This window comes from Neovison vison, chromosome 12 (assembly GCF_020171115.1).
Source record: "Neovison vison isolate M4711 chromosome 12, ASM_NN_V1, whole genome shotgun sequence".
Lineage (NCBI taxonomy): Eukaryota > Metazoa > Chordata > Mammalia > Carnivora > Mustelidae > Neogale > Neogale vison.
Window position 1 is genome coordinate 122485616 of NC_058102.1, and position 12780 is coordinate 122498395.

The window sequence follows — 12780 nt, forward strand, 5'->3', positions numbered from 1 at the left end:
ATCTCAGGGTCCTGGGATTGAGCCCCGCATCAGACTCTTTGCTCATCAGGGAGCCTGCTTCCTCCTCTTTCTCTGCCTGCCTCTCTGCCTACTTGTGATCTTGTCTGTCAAATAAATAAATAAAATATTTAAAAATAAATAAATAAAGATAAAATTGTGATCTTTCACTCAAAACTCCCAGTCTTCTTCATGCCGCTCCATATTTTTCCTATAATGCTTCATCACATTTGAGCATACTCTATTATTTCCTCATATGCAATATCATGGTTTAGTTTCTGCTAGAAATGACAGCAGAGATTTATTTCTTCTGTCCCAATACCTAAAAGAGGGCTGGAGAATATGCAGTGAAGCTAAAACTTCCAAGGTTCTAATCACGGCTTCATTTTTCCTAGGGTCCAGCCCCACCCAGGAGCCCACCAGAATGGCTTCATACAAATGACAGTGCCATCGCCCAGGAAATTCCAAGGGATTTAGAAGCCCTGTGTCAGACATCAGCATCAAAGACCAAACTGCAGAAGCAAAGATGCACTTAGTACTCTTGTCATTTAGGGAATTACAAGAGTTTTAGTGCCTCGAACTGGAGGTAGAGACCAATATATATATATATATTTTATACTTTTAAAATCAAATATTGGTCTTATATAATTAGATAATATTTGAAGAGTGCAGGGTAAACTTTTTAACTTACTCCTTTAATATGTTCAAAGGTGACATTTTTCATCTGGACGGGATCTACTGCAGAGTCAAGCCCTGTTGTCCGGAAGCAGACTAAAGAGAACAAAAATAATTGTTTATATATTTGTTAGTTTCCTAAAATTTCAACCACCCTATTATTCAGATGTAAGAAAGCACAGAAAATTATATCTAAGTTTACATACATTAATTCATAGTGAAGTAAAGAAACTACATCTTCCAGATTTCTAGACCATGTTCAAGGAATAAATGACTCACATTAAAGTGACATCTTTTTTTTTAAGATTTTATTTATTTGACAGAGAGAGACACAGCGAGAGAGAGAACACAAGTAGGGGGAGTGGGAGAGGAGGAACAGGCTTCCGCCAAGCAGGGCATCTGATGCGGGCTCCATCCCAGGACTCTGGGATCATGACCTGAGCTGAAGGCAGACACTTAACAACTGAGCCACCCAGGGGCCCCTTCAATAACATATTTACACCTTCCAATTAAAATAAAAAATTGGGGGCGACTGGGTGGCTCAGTGGGTTGGGCCGCTGCCTTCGGCTCAGGTCATGATCTCAGGGTCCTGGGGTCTAGTCCCATGTCGGGCTCTCTGCTCGGCGGGGAGCCTGCTTTCTCCTCTCTCTCTCTGCCTGCCTCTCTGCCTACTTGTGATCTCTCTCTGTCAAATAAATAAGTAAAATCTTTAAAAAAAATAAAAAAATAAAAAATAAATAAAAATAAATAAATAATGGGGGCACCTGTGTGGCTCAGTGGGTTAAGCCTCTGCCTTTTGCTCAGGTCATGATCTCAGGGTCCTGGGATCCAGCCCTGCATCAGGCTCTCTGCTCAGAAAGGGAGTCTTCTTCCCCCTCCCCCTCTGCCTGCCTCTCTGCCTACTTGTGATCTCTCTCTCTCTCTCTCTGTCAAATAAATAAATATTTTAAAATTAAAAATTATTTCCCTCTTCCCTTATCATATCTAACAAGAGAAATTTAAACCAATCATTCTCAAACTCAACTCTGCATAAAAATCACTTGAGAAATGTGTAAATGCAAGTTCCCAGGCCATGGCCCAGAATTCTGGTTTGTAGTTCTAGAAAAAGGCCCAGGACAGTTTGCATTTTTAACCATCACCCTAAATTATCCTGATACAACTGGTCAGGGATGCACACCACGAGATACACTGCCTTAAACCCAATATAAAAGCTGGCACTAGCATTTTTTTTAAAGTGTATAGCTTAAAAGGGATTATTTCACTTTTCATGCAGCCTCCTCCTCTAGCGACTGTTATTACTTGCCCTCAGATGATCTATATCAGTAATGACATCATTAAGAATGACATTGAAAACTTGGAAAGACAGTAAAACACTTCAGATCAACTACAGGGGACTATTACAAAACTTTCTTAAAACCTCTCCCCTTTGGTTAAACTTCCCTACTGAACAGATGTAAGTGAGTAAATAGAGCAATTTCTAATTTCCTCAGAAAAAGACAAAAATATTGTCTTTAAGACAGAAATTTAGATGCAAAAAAAAGATCAGTAAGCAAAACTAGAGTTTTGCTGAAAACACTTAACATACCAAGAATACACAAGTTGGCAGAGCAAATGTACACTGGACACTAACAGTTTTAGCCCACTACATTGTTTATTTAAGGATCTACACAGTGAGACTTTATAAGTTATGCAAATTAAATTTATAGCCAAACCACGTGAACCTTATAAGAAATTATAAGGCAATGCACTTCATATTTTGATATATATTTTGGTTTCATATAAGAAATTAAGAAACATAAAACAATAGCCAGAACTAATCCCACCCCTCCAATATCGATCATATGGTGTCCCTACACTAGTTGTGTTTTGAAAATAAGGAGACAAAAGAAGGTGACTAGCTATAAAAAGAATATCCTGGGGGTGCCTGGATGACTCAGTTGGTTAAGCATGACCTCAGGATCCTGAAACTGAGCCCCACATCCGACTCCCTGCTCAACGGGGATCCTGCTTATCCCTGTGCCTGGTGCTCCCCAAGTTTGCACTCACTCTCTGTCAAATAAATAGAATCTCAAGAAAAAAAAAAAGAATATTCCTGGATGTTAAAATCTCATCTAAGATTTGATGCCACAAAAAACTTAAAATATCTGGGGTAACATGCAAGTTCTGGCATGAAGTCCTGATCCAGACCAACTGTTATTCTTTAATTGTTATTAGTTTTTTCTCTCAAGGTAACCAATCATAAAGAACATAGAAAACACGAGGTAAAAACTGAATAGCTCTCTACTCTGTTCCACTGGTCTATGTGTCTGTTTTTATGCCAGTACCATGCTGTCTTGGTGATCACAGCTTTGTAATAAAGCTTGAAATCAGGTAACGTGATGCCGCCAGCATTATTTTTGTTTTTCAACATCTCCTTAGCGATTCGGGGTCTCTTCTGATTCCATACAAATTTTAGGATTATTTGCTCAAGCTCTTTGAAGAATGCCGGTGGAATTTTGATCGGAATGGCATTAAAAGTATAGATTGCTCTAGGCAGTATAGACATTTTAACAATGTTTATTCTTCCGATCCAAGAGCATGGAATGGTCTTCCATCTATTTGTGTCTTATTCAATTTATTTCATGAGTGTTCTGTAGTTCCTCGAGTACAGATCCTTTACCTCTTTGGTTAGGTTTATTCCCAGGTATCTTATGGTTCTTGGTGCTATAGTAAATGGAATCGATTCTCTAATTAACCTTTCTGTATTTTCATTGTTAGTGTATAAGAAAGCCACTGATTTCTGCACATTGACTTTGTATCCTGCCACGTTGCTGAATTGCTGTATGAGTTCTAGTAGTTTGGGGGTGGAGTCTTTTGGGTTTTCCATATAAAGAATCATGTCATCTGCAAAGAGAGAGAGTTTGACTTCTTCATTACCAATTTGGATACCTTTTATTTCTCTCTGTTGTCTGACTGCTGTTGCTAGGACTTCTAATACTATGTTGAACAAGAGTGGTGAAAGTGGGCATCCTTGTCTTGTTCCTGATCTCAATGGGAAGGCTGCAAGCTTTTTCCCATTGAGGATGATATTTGCTGTGGGTCTTTCATAGATAGATTTGATGAGGTTCAGGAATGTTCCCTCTATCCCTATACTTTGAAGCGTTTTAATCAGGAACGGATATTGGATTTTGTCAAATGCTTTTTCTGCATCAATTGAGAGGACCATGTGATTCTTCTCTCTTCTCATATTAATTTGTTGTATCACATTGATTGATTTGCGAATGTTGAGCCATCCTTGTAGCCCAGGGATGAATCCCACCTGATCATGGTGGATAATCTTTTTAATGTGCTGTTGGATCCTGTTTGCTAGGATCTTGTTGAGAATCTTAGCATCCATATTCATCAGTGATATTGGTCTGAAATTCTCCTTTTTGGTAGGGTCCTTGCCTGGTTTGGGGATCAGGGTAATGCTGGCTTCATAGAAAGAGTCTGGAAGTTTTCCTTCTGCTTCAATTTTTTGAAACAGCTTCAGGAGAATAGGTGTTATTTCTTCTTGGAAGGGTTGGTAGAATTCCCCAGGGAATCCGTCAGGTCCTGGGCTCTTGTTTTTTGGGAGATTTTTGATCACTGCTTCAATCTCGTTATTAGATATCGGTTTATTCAGGTTGTCGATTTCTTCCTGGTTCAATTTTGGGAGTTTATATTTTTCCAGGAATGCATCCATTTCATCAAGGTTGCTAAGCTTATTGGCTCTATGGTCAATTAATCTTCGACAAAACAGGAAAAAATATACAGTGGAAAAAAGACAGTCTCTTCAATAAATGGTGCTGGGAAAACTGGACAGCTATATGTAGAAGAATGAAACTCGACCATTCTCTTACACCGTACACAAAGATCAACTCAAAATGGAGAAAAGACCTCAACGTGAGACAGGAATCTATCAGAATCTCAGAGGAGAACATAGGCAGTCATCTCTTTGATATCAGCCACAGCAACGTCTTTCAAGATACGTCTCCAAAGGCAAAGGAAACAAAAGCGAAAATAAACTTCTGGGACTTCATCAAAATCAAAAGCTTCTGCACAGCAAAGGAAACAGTCAAAAAACAAAGTGGCAACCCACGGAATGGGAGAAGATATTTGCAAATGACAGTACAGACAAAAGGTTGATATCCAGGATCTATAATGAACTCCTCAAACTCAACCCACACGAAACAGACAAACACATCAAAAAATGGGCAGAAGATATGAACAGACACTTCTCCAATCAAGACATACAAATGGCTATCAGACACATGAAAAAATGCTCATCATCATTAGCCCTCAGGGAGATTCAAATTAAAACCACATTGAGATATCACCTTACACCAGTTAGAATGGCCAAAATTAACAAAACAGGAAACAACATGTGTTGGAGAGGATGTGGAGAAAGGGGAACCCTCTTACACTGTTGGTGGGCATGCAAGTTGGTGCAGCCTCTTTGGAGAACAGTGTGGAGATTCCTCAAGAAATTAAAAATAGAGCTTCCCTATGACCCTGCAATTGCACTCCTGGGTATTTACCCCAAAGATACAGATGTCATGAAAAGAAGGGCCATCTGTACCCCAATGTTTATAGCAGCAATGGCCACAGTCGCCAAACTATGGAAAGAACCAAGATGCCCTTCAATGGAGGAATGGATAAGGAAGATGTGGTCCATATACACTATGGAGTATTATGCCTCCATCAGAAAGGATGAATACCCAACTTTTGTAGCAACATGGACGGGACTGGAAGAGATTATGCTGAGTGAAATAAGTCAAGCAGAGAGAGTCAATTATCATATGGTTTCACTTATTTGTGGAGCATAACCAATAGCATGGAGGACAAGGGGCGTTAGAGAGGAGTAGGGAATTTGGGTAAATTGGAAGGGGAGGTGAACCATGAGAGACTATGGACTCTGAAAAACAGTCTGAGGGGTTTGAAGTGGCCGGGGTGGGGTGGGAGGTAGGGGTACCAGGTGGTGGGTATTATAGAGGGCACGGCTTGAATGGAGCACTGGGTGTGGTGAAAAAATAATGAATAATGTTTTTCTGAAATTAAGTAAATTGGAAAAAAAAAAGAAGAAGCTTTAACAGCTTTCTGTGAAAGCTGTGTTTAGCAGAGTAAAGATCTATTCTTTTGTAAAAAAAAAAAAAACAAAAACTGAATGGCTGAGAAAGCAACAGGAACTACTTAGGATGGGCATTATTACTTCATTTTAGACTGGTCAACTGAGAACTATGAGAATCACTTGAGGCAATTCTTAATTATATACTAAATTTATATATGTGTGTGTGTATAGATACATATATTTTTTTCAATTTATTTATTTTCAGAAAAACATTATTCATTATTTTTTCACCACACCCAGTGCTCATATATTTTTTTTAAGATTTTATTTGAGATGGGGAGAGAGAAAGCACACAAGTGGGGGAAGGTGCAGACGTTTCGATCCAAGGACCCTGAGATCATGACCTGGACTGAAGGCAGATGCTTAACCAACAGAGCCACCGAGGAGCCCCAAATTTTTATATACTTTTGTATTATATATAAATTTTTCATAAATTTATTAGTATGTCTTTGTATTCTTATTATACAATTATTCTACATGTTTTTAAGTTTTATAATTGGACAGGTGTAACTTTCTAGAAGTCTGGGAAACCAACCACTAACAGAAGCTAAGCTAACATTTTTGCTCTAACATAATCCTTGGAACATTAACAAAATATTAATTATTTTCTCAAAATAAAACTTGAAATTCATACAGTGTCTGAAGGAACTTTTCTTGTAACCCACAAAGCAATGTAAATATAATGAGCCCTGATAATGCAGTTGGCATGTAACCATAACTGATTAAAACTTTTCTACTTCAATGCAAAAAAAAAAAAAAAAAACACCTCAAATTGACCCAATCTGTGAACTGTTGACTTAGGAAAGAAAGGCCTAGACACCAGAACAGTAAATGCTGGGGTGCCCGGGTGGCTCAGTGGATTAAGCCTTTGCCTTCAGCTCAAGTCATGCTCTCAGGGTCCTGGGGTCAAGCCCCACATCAGGTTCAAGTCATGGTATCAGGGCCCTGAGATCAAGGCCATCAGGCTCTCCGCTTAGCAAGGAGACTGCTTTCCCCGCTCTCTCTGCCTGCCCCTCTGCCTACTTGTGATCTTTCTCTCTCTCTGTCAAATAAATAAATAAAATCTTTAAAAAACAAAAACAAAACAGGAAATACTTCTTTTCTCCTGTCTAAGGTAGACTATGAAAAAAAAAGTCGAGTATTTAAAAGATTAAAAATAAAAGTCAGATAAATAAAAAGAACCTTTACCAGATAAAAATGGATTTTTTAAGAGTCCATAAATGCCAAACAGCAGCAGAACGAAGAGAATCAGACAAGTTTGTCTCAGAGAATATGGAAGAGGAAAAGAAAAAAACAATCCTTAAGTCAAATAACAACAATGACAAATGACACCTTGATGAAAAGCAAGAATTAGGTTATTGATGGTAATCATATTCCATCATATGCAATTTTGGAACCTGACATTCTTTTGTATAGTTGCCATGATTTCCTTTCAGCACCCTGTTATCAAAAACCTCATGAAGGAAGTCATGCTTCTGTCCTTGACTCTGGTTCTCATTTGAGAAAAGGGAGAGTGTCAACAGGTATTTCCACTTTGACACAGCTTAAGTGACAAATATAATGGAATATAACCAATGAAAAGGTGCATATGTGTTAGAAAAGTATGTGTAATCACTTAAAGGTAGGACTCTGACTTCCTTTTAGGTATGCTTCCCAAATATGGATAGTGTCTAATCAACTTACCATTGGTTTTTTGTGTTAGGGCTTGAGCTTTCAGACTGGTTTCTGCAAAACCAGTTTTAAGTGCATCTTGGTGAGCTTCAGGTATATTTTTGGTTGTCATGAGTTTGTCCAAACTCTCAACATCTGATCCCCTGTCCAACAACAGGAATCCCTAAATACACAAACAAGGCATCAGTACTGACTTACTATATAAATAACCCAATAATATAATGATCACTTACAAGAAAAATCCTTTCAAAAATTCTAGAATTTCTAGTTTTTGTTGACCATCAGAAGAATTACACTAAGACTTAAAAATAAATTACTTAATCAACATCAAGGAAACTAACCCTGGAACTTACCCTTCCATCAGTCGATTAAGAAAGAAACTCTGTAAGAACACAATATTGAAAACAATAGGTCACCTGTGGACTCAGGGTTCCAATGGTTTAATGTTCACACGCCTTTATCTCTACTAGAGGAAAAACCTCATTAATTTATTAAATGTTTATTGAGTACCTTTTACAAACTTGGACTTGTATAGGTTGTGAAAATGTAAAGATAAATAACCAATTATCAGAATGTTTTCAGTCTACTGGGGAGAGATAAACAAATAACTAATTTTTTGAAATCATTTTGATATTATGTTAGAAATACTAGGTCTAAAAAAAAAAAGAAAGAAAAGAAATTCAAGGTCTGGGAGCACCTGGGTGGCTCAGTCAGTTAAGTATTCGACTTTTGGTTTTAGGTCAGGTCATCATCCCAGAGTCATGGGGTCAAGCCCAACATTAGGCTCTGAGCTCTCAGCAAGGAGTCTGCTGAAGATTCTTTCCCCTCTCTTTCCCTCCCCCACTTTACTCCTCGTATGATTGCATGCATTCCCTCTTTCAAGTAAAGAAGATCTTAAAAAGAAAAAAAAAAGAGGTTCTAGGTCTGGTGGTGAAATAAATGCTACCTCAGAAGTCAAGAGAGATGGATGGTACTTTGATAGGAATTGCATTAAATGTGTAGATTGCTTTAGGTAGCATAGACATTTTCACAATATTTATTCTTCCAATCCAGGAGCATGGAACATTTTTCCATTTCTTTGTGTCATCCTCAATTTCTTTCATGAGTACTTTATAGTTTTCTGAGTATAGATTCTTAGCCTCTTTGGTTAGGTTTATTCCTAGGTATCTTATGGTTTGGGGTACAATTGTTTTTTTTTCCCAATTTATTTATTTTCAGAAAAACATTATTCATTATTTTTTCACCACACCCAGTGCTCCATGCAAGCTGTGCCCTCTATAATACCCACCACCTGGTACCCCAACCTCCCACCCCCCCGCCACTTCAAACCCCTCAGATTGTTTCTCAGAGTCCATAGTCTCTCATGGTTCATCTCCCCTTCCAATTTACCCAAAAGCACATACCCTCCCCAATGTCCATAACCCTACCCCCCTTCTCCCAACCCCCCTCCCCCCAGCAACCCACAGTTTGTTTCCGTGAGATTAATGGTTTGGGGTACAATTGTAAATGGGATTGACTCCTTAATTTCTCTTTCTTCTGTCTTGTTGTTGGTGTAGAGAAATGCAACTGATTTCTGTGCATTGATCTTATATCCTGACACTTTAATGAATTCTGAACTGTACAAGTTCTAGCAGTTTTGGCGTGGAGTCTTTTGGGTTTTCCACATAGAGTATCATATCATCTGCGAAGAGTGATAATTTGACTTCTTCTTTGCCGATTTGGATGCCTTTAATTTCCTTTTGTTGTCTGATTGCTGAGGCTAGGACTTCTAGTACTATGTTGAATAGCAGTGGTGATAATGGACATCCCTGCCGTGTTCCTGACCTTAGTGGAAAAGCTTTCAGTTTTTCTCCATTGAGAATGATATTTGCAGTGGGTTTTTCATAGATGGCTTTGATGATATTGAGGTATGTGCCCTCGATCCCTACACTTTGAAGGGTTTTGATCAGGAAGGGATGCTGTACTTTCCAAAGGGATATTGAAAAAGAAAGCCAAAGTAGGTGGCATCACAATTCCGGACTTCAAGCTTTATTACAAAGCTGTCGTCATCAAGACAGCATGGTACTGGCACAAAAACAGACACATAGACCAATGGAACAGAATAGAGAGCCCAGAAATAGACCCTCAACTCTATGGTCAACTAATCTTTGACAAAGCAGGAAAGAATGTCCAATGGAAAAAAGACAGCCTCTTTAATAAATGGTATTGGGAAAATTGGACAGCCAGTGCAGAAAAATGAAACTGGACCATTTCCTTACACCACACACGAAAATAGACTCAAAATGGATTAAGGACCTCAATGTGAGAAAGGAATCCATCAAAATCCTTGAGGAGAACACAGGCAGCAACCTCTTCGACCTCAGCCGCAGCAACATCTTCCTAGGAACATCGCCAAAGGCAAGGGAAGCAAAGGCAAAAATGAACTTTTGGGATTTCATCAAGATCAAAAGCTTTTGCACAGCAAAGGAAACAGTTAACAAAACCAAAAGACAACTGACAGAATGGGAGAAGATATTTGCAAACGACATATCAGATAAAGGACTAGTGTCCAAAATCTATAAAGAACTTAACAAACTCAACACCCAAAGAACAAATAATCCAATCAAGAAATGGGCAGAGGACATGAACAGACGTTTCTCCAAAGAAGACATCCAGATGGCCAACAGACACATGAAAAAGTGCTCCATATCACTCGGCATCAGGGAAATACAAATCAAAACCACAATGAGATATCACCTCACACCAGTCAGAATGGCTAAAATCAACAAGTCAGGAAACGACAGATGCTGGCGAGGATGCGGAGAAAGGGGAACCCTCCTACACTGTTGGTGGGAATGCAAGCTGGTGCAACCACTCTGGAAAACAGCATGGAGGTTCCTCAAAATGTTGAAAATAGAACTGCCCTATGACCCAGCAATTGCACTACTGGGAATTTACCCTAAGGATACAAACGTAGTGATCCAAAGGGGCACGTGCACCCGAATGTTTATAGCAGCAATGTCCACAATAGCCAAACTATGGAAAGAATCTAGATGTCCATCAACAGATGAATGGATCAAGAAGATGTGGTATATATACACAATGGAATACTATGCAGCCATCAAAAGAAACGAAATCTTGCCATTTGCGACAACATGGATGGAACTAGAGCGTATCATGCTTAGCGAAATAAGTCAAGCGGAGAAAGACAACTATCATATGATCTCCCTGATATGAGGAAGTGGTGTTGCAACATGGGGGCTTAAGTGGGTAGGAGAAGAATCCATGAAACAAGACGGGATAGGGAGGGAGACAAACCATAAGTGACTCTTAATCTCACAAAACAAACTGTGGGTTGCTGGGGGGAGGCGGGTTGGGAGAAGGGGGGTAGGGTTATGGACATTGGGGAGGGTATGTGCTTTTGGGTAAATTGGAAGGGGAGGTGAACCATGAGAGACTATGGACTCTGAGAAACAATCTGAGGGGTTTGAAGTGGCGGGGGGGTGGGAGGTTAGAGTACCAGGTGGTGGGTATTATAGAGGGCACAGCTTGCATGGAGCACTGGGTGTGGTGAAAAAATAATGAATACTGTTTTTCTGAAAATAAATAAATTGGAAAAAAAAAAGAAGTCAAGAGAGGCATCACAGAGAATAGGATTTCTAAACCACAGAGAACACAAAGCATAAACACTGTGACAGAGCCATGAAATAACAGGCCTAAGCAGTCAGGAATGGCAAGCGATCTTGTATGACAGGACTTTAAATGCCAAGAGACAAGCAGAGCAGAGGATCAGAGGGGGTGCCATATTTAAAGATGAGAACAGAAAAATGGTTGGCAGAGGCCAAATTGATACTACAGCAGGAAACTGACAAGAAAGCAGGGAAGGGGCTAGGAGAAGAATAAATGAAACAAGATGGGATTGGGAGGGAGATCAACCATAAGTGACTCATAATCTCACAAAACAAACTAAGGGTTGCTGGGGGGAGGGGAGTTGGGAGAAGGGGAGTGGGGTTATGAATATGGGGGAGGTATGTGCTATGGTGAGTGCTGTGAAGTGTGTAAACCTGGCGATTCACAGACCTGTACCCCTGGGGATAAAAATATATTATGTTTATAAAAAATAAAAAGAAAGCAGGGGAATACAATTATTACATTAAAACACTTTAGACAGATGGTGGGTTGGTGGCAGTCTGGAGGCTGGATTCTGGAGAACTAGGCTGCAGCTCAGAGCTTTCTACCTTGCCTCTCTGCCATGCTCAGCATGTCTCTCATCTGCAGACTAGTTCCCACGTCACAAGCTGGCTGTAGCCTTCTCAGGACCCCATTCAGACACAACAGCATTGAGCAGAAGGAGGGGGACTGCTTATCCAGGTGCCTCTGATAACAAGAGAAGAGCCTTTTCTCCAAGAACACGAAGGCCTCTCACAGGCAGTGGCATGCCCGCATCAGATTCAATAAATGACAAGGAAACCGGGTCACAGTGACTGGCTTAGATCCATTAGAATTTCTTGCTGGGGTCTGGATACTGTATCTTTCTCAAGGCACATGAGTTAGGGTTACACAGTGGAATGCAATAAAGGCTCTACATCCCCAGAAAAGGCGGGAACAGCTTTTAAGTAGGCAAACAAGATTTGTATTTTAGGTAACACTTCTGGAAACTTCGACATGCTTCCTAACGTGTATGGAAGAACACTAATTGCAACTGTCCACATCCAATCTCAGACCACCTTGACTATCCTATAATGCTATCCCATCCCAGGAATAGTATGAGACTTCATCTGAAACTGTGCTAAATTAACTTGCTCCATTTAGTCTGCTTTTTACGTGGCTAGAGAGGAAACAAGGTGGGAGCAACATCTATTTCTTCTGAGAAATTGGGCTACTCTATCCACAACCTCCTCTGGAAGAACATACACAGTAGCCCGCTACATCCCTTTCATGTATGCCATTGAAGGTTCTGCTGGCCATTTCACAACAATGCTCAAGACAGCCCAAACCTAACAGTCATCACACACTGCTTTCTTTTAGATAGAAAAGTAAGTTGTAAAGCAATATAAGAAATCTTTCATCTAACTCCTATTTTTTGAGCTCCTATTACATTCTCTTGCCTGGGACTATGGAATTAATGATTGGCAGACATAAGTCATGACCTTGTAGAGCCTGAATTGAGTAGGGAAGACAGGCATTATTGGCCAACAATAATAATAGAAGCAAATGTAAAATTACCAGTGATAAGCACCAAGAAAGAGCTGCAAGGCAGGTCCACAAAGGCAGACTTGAGGAGCTAAAGCTTGAGCTTATATCGCGGAAAGATAGGAGTCCACCCGGTA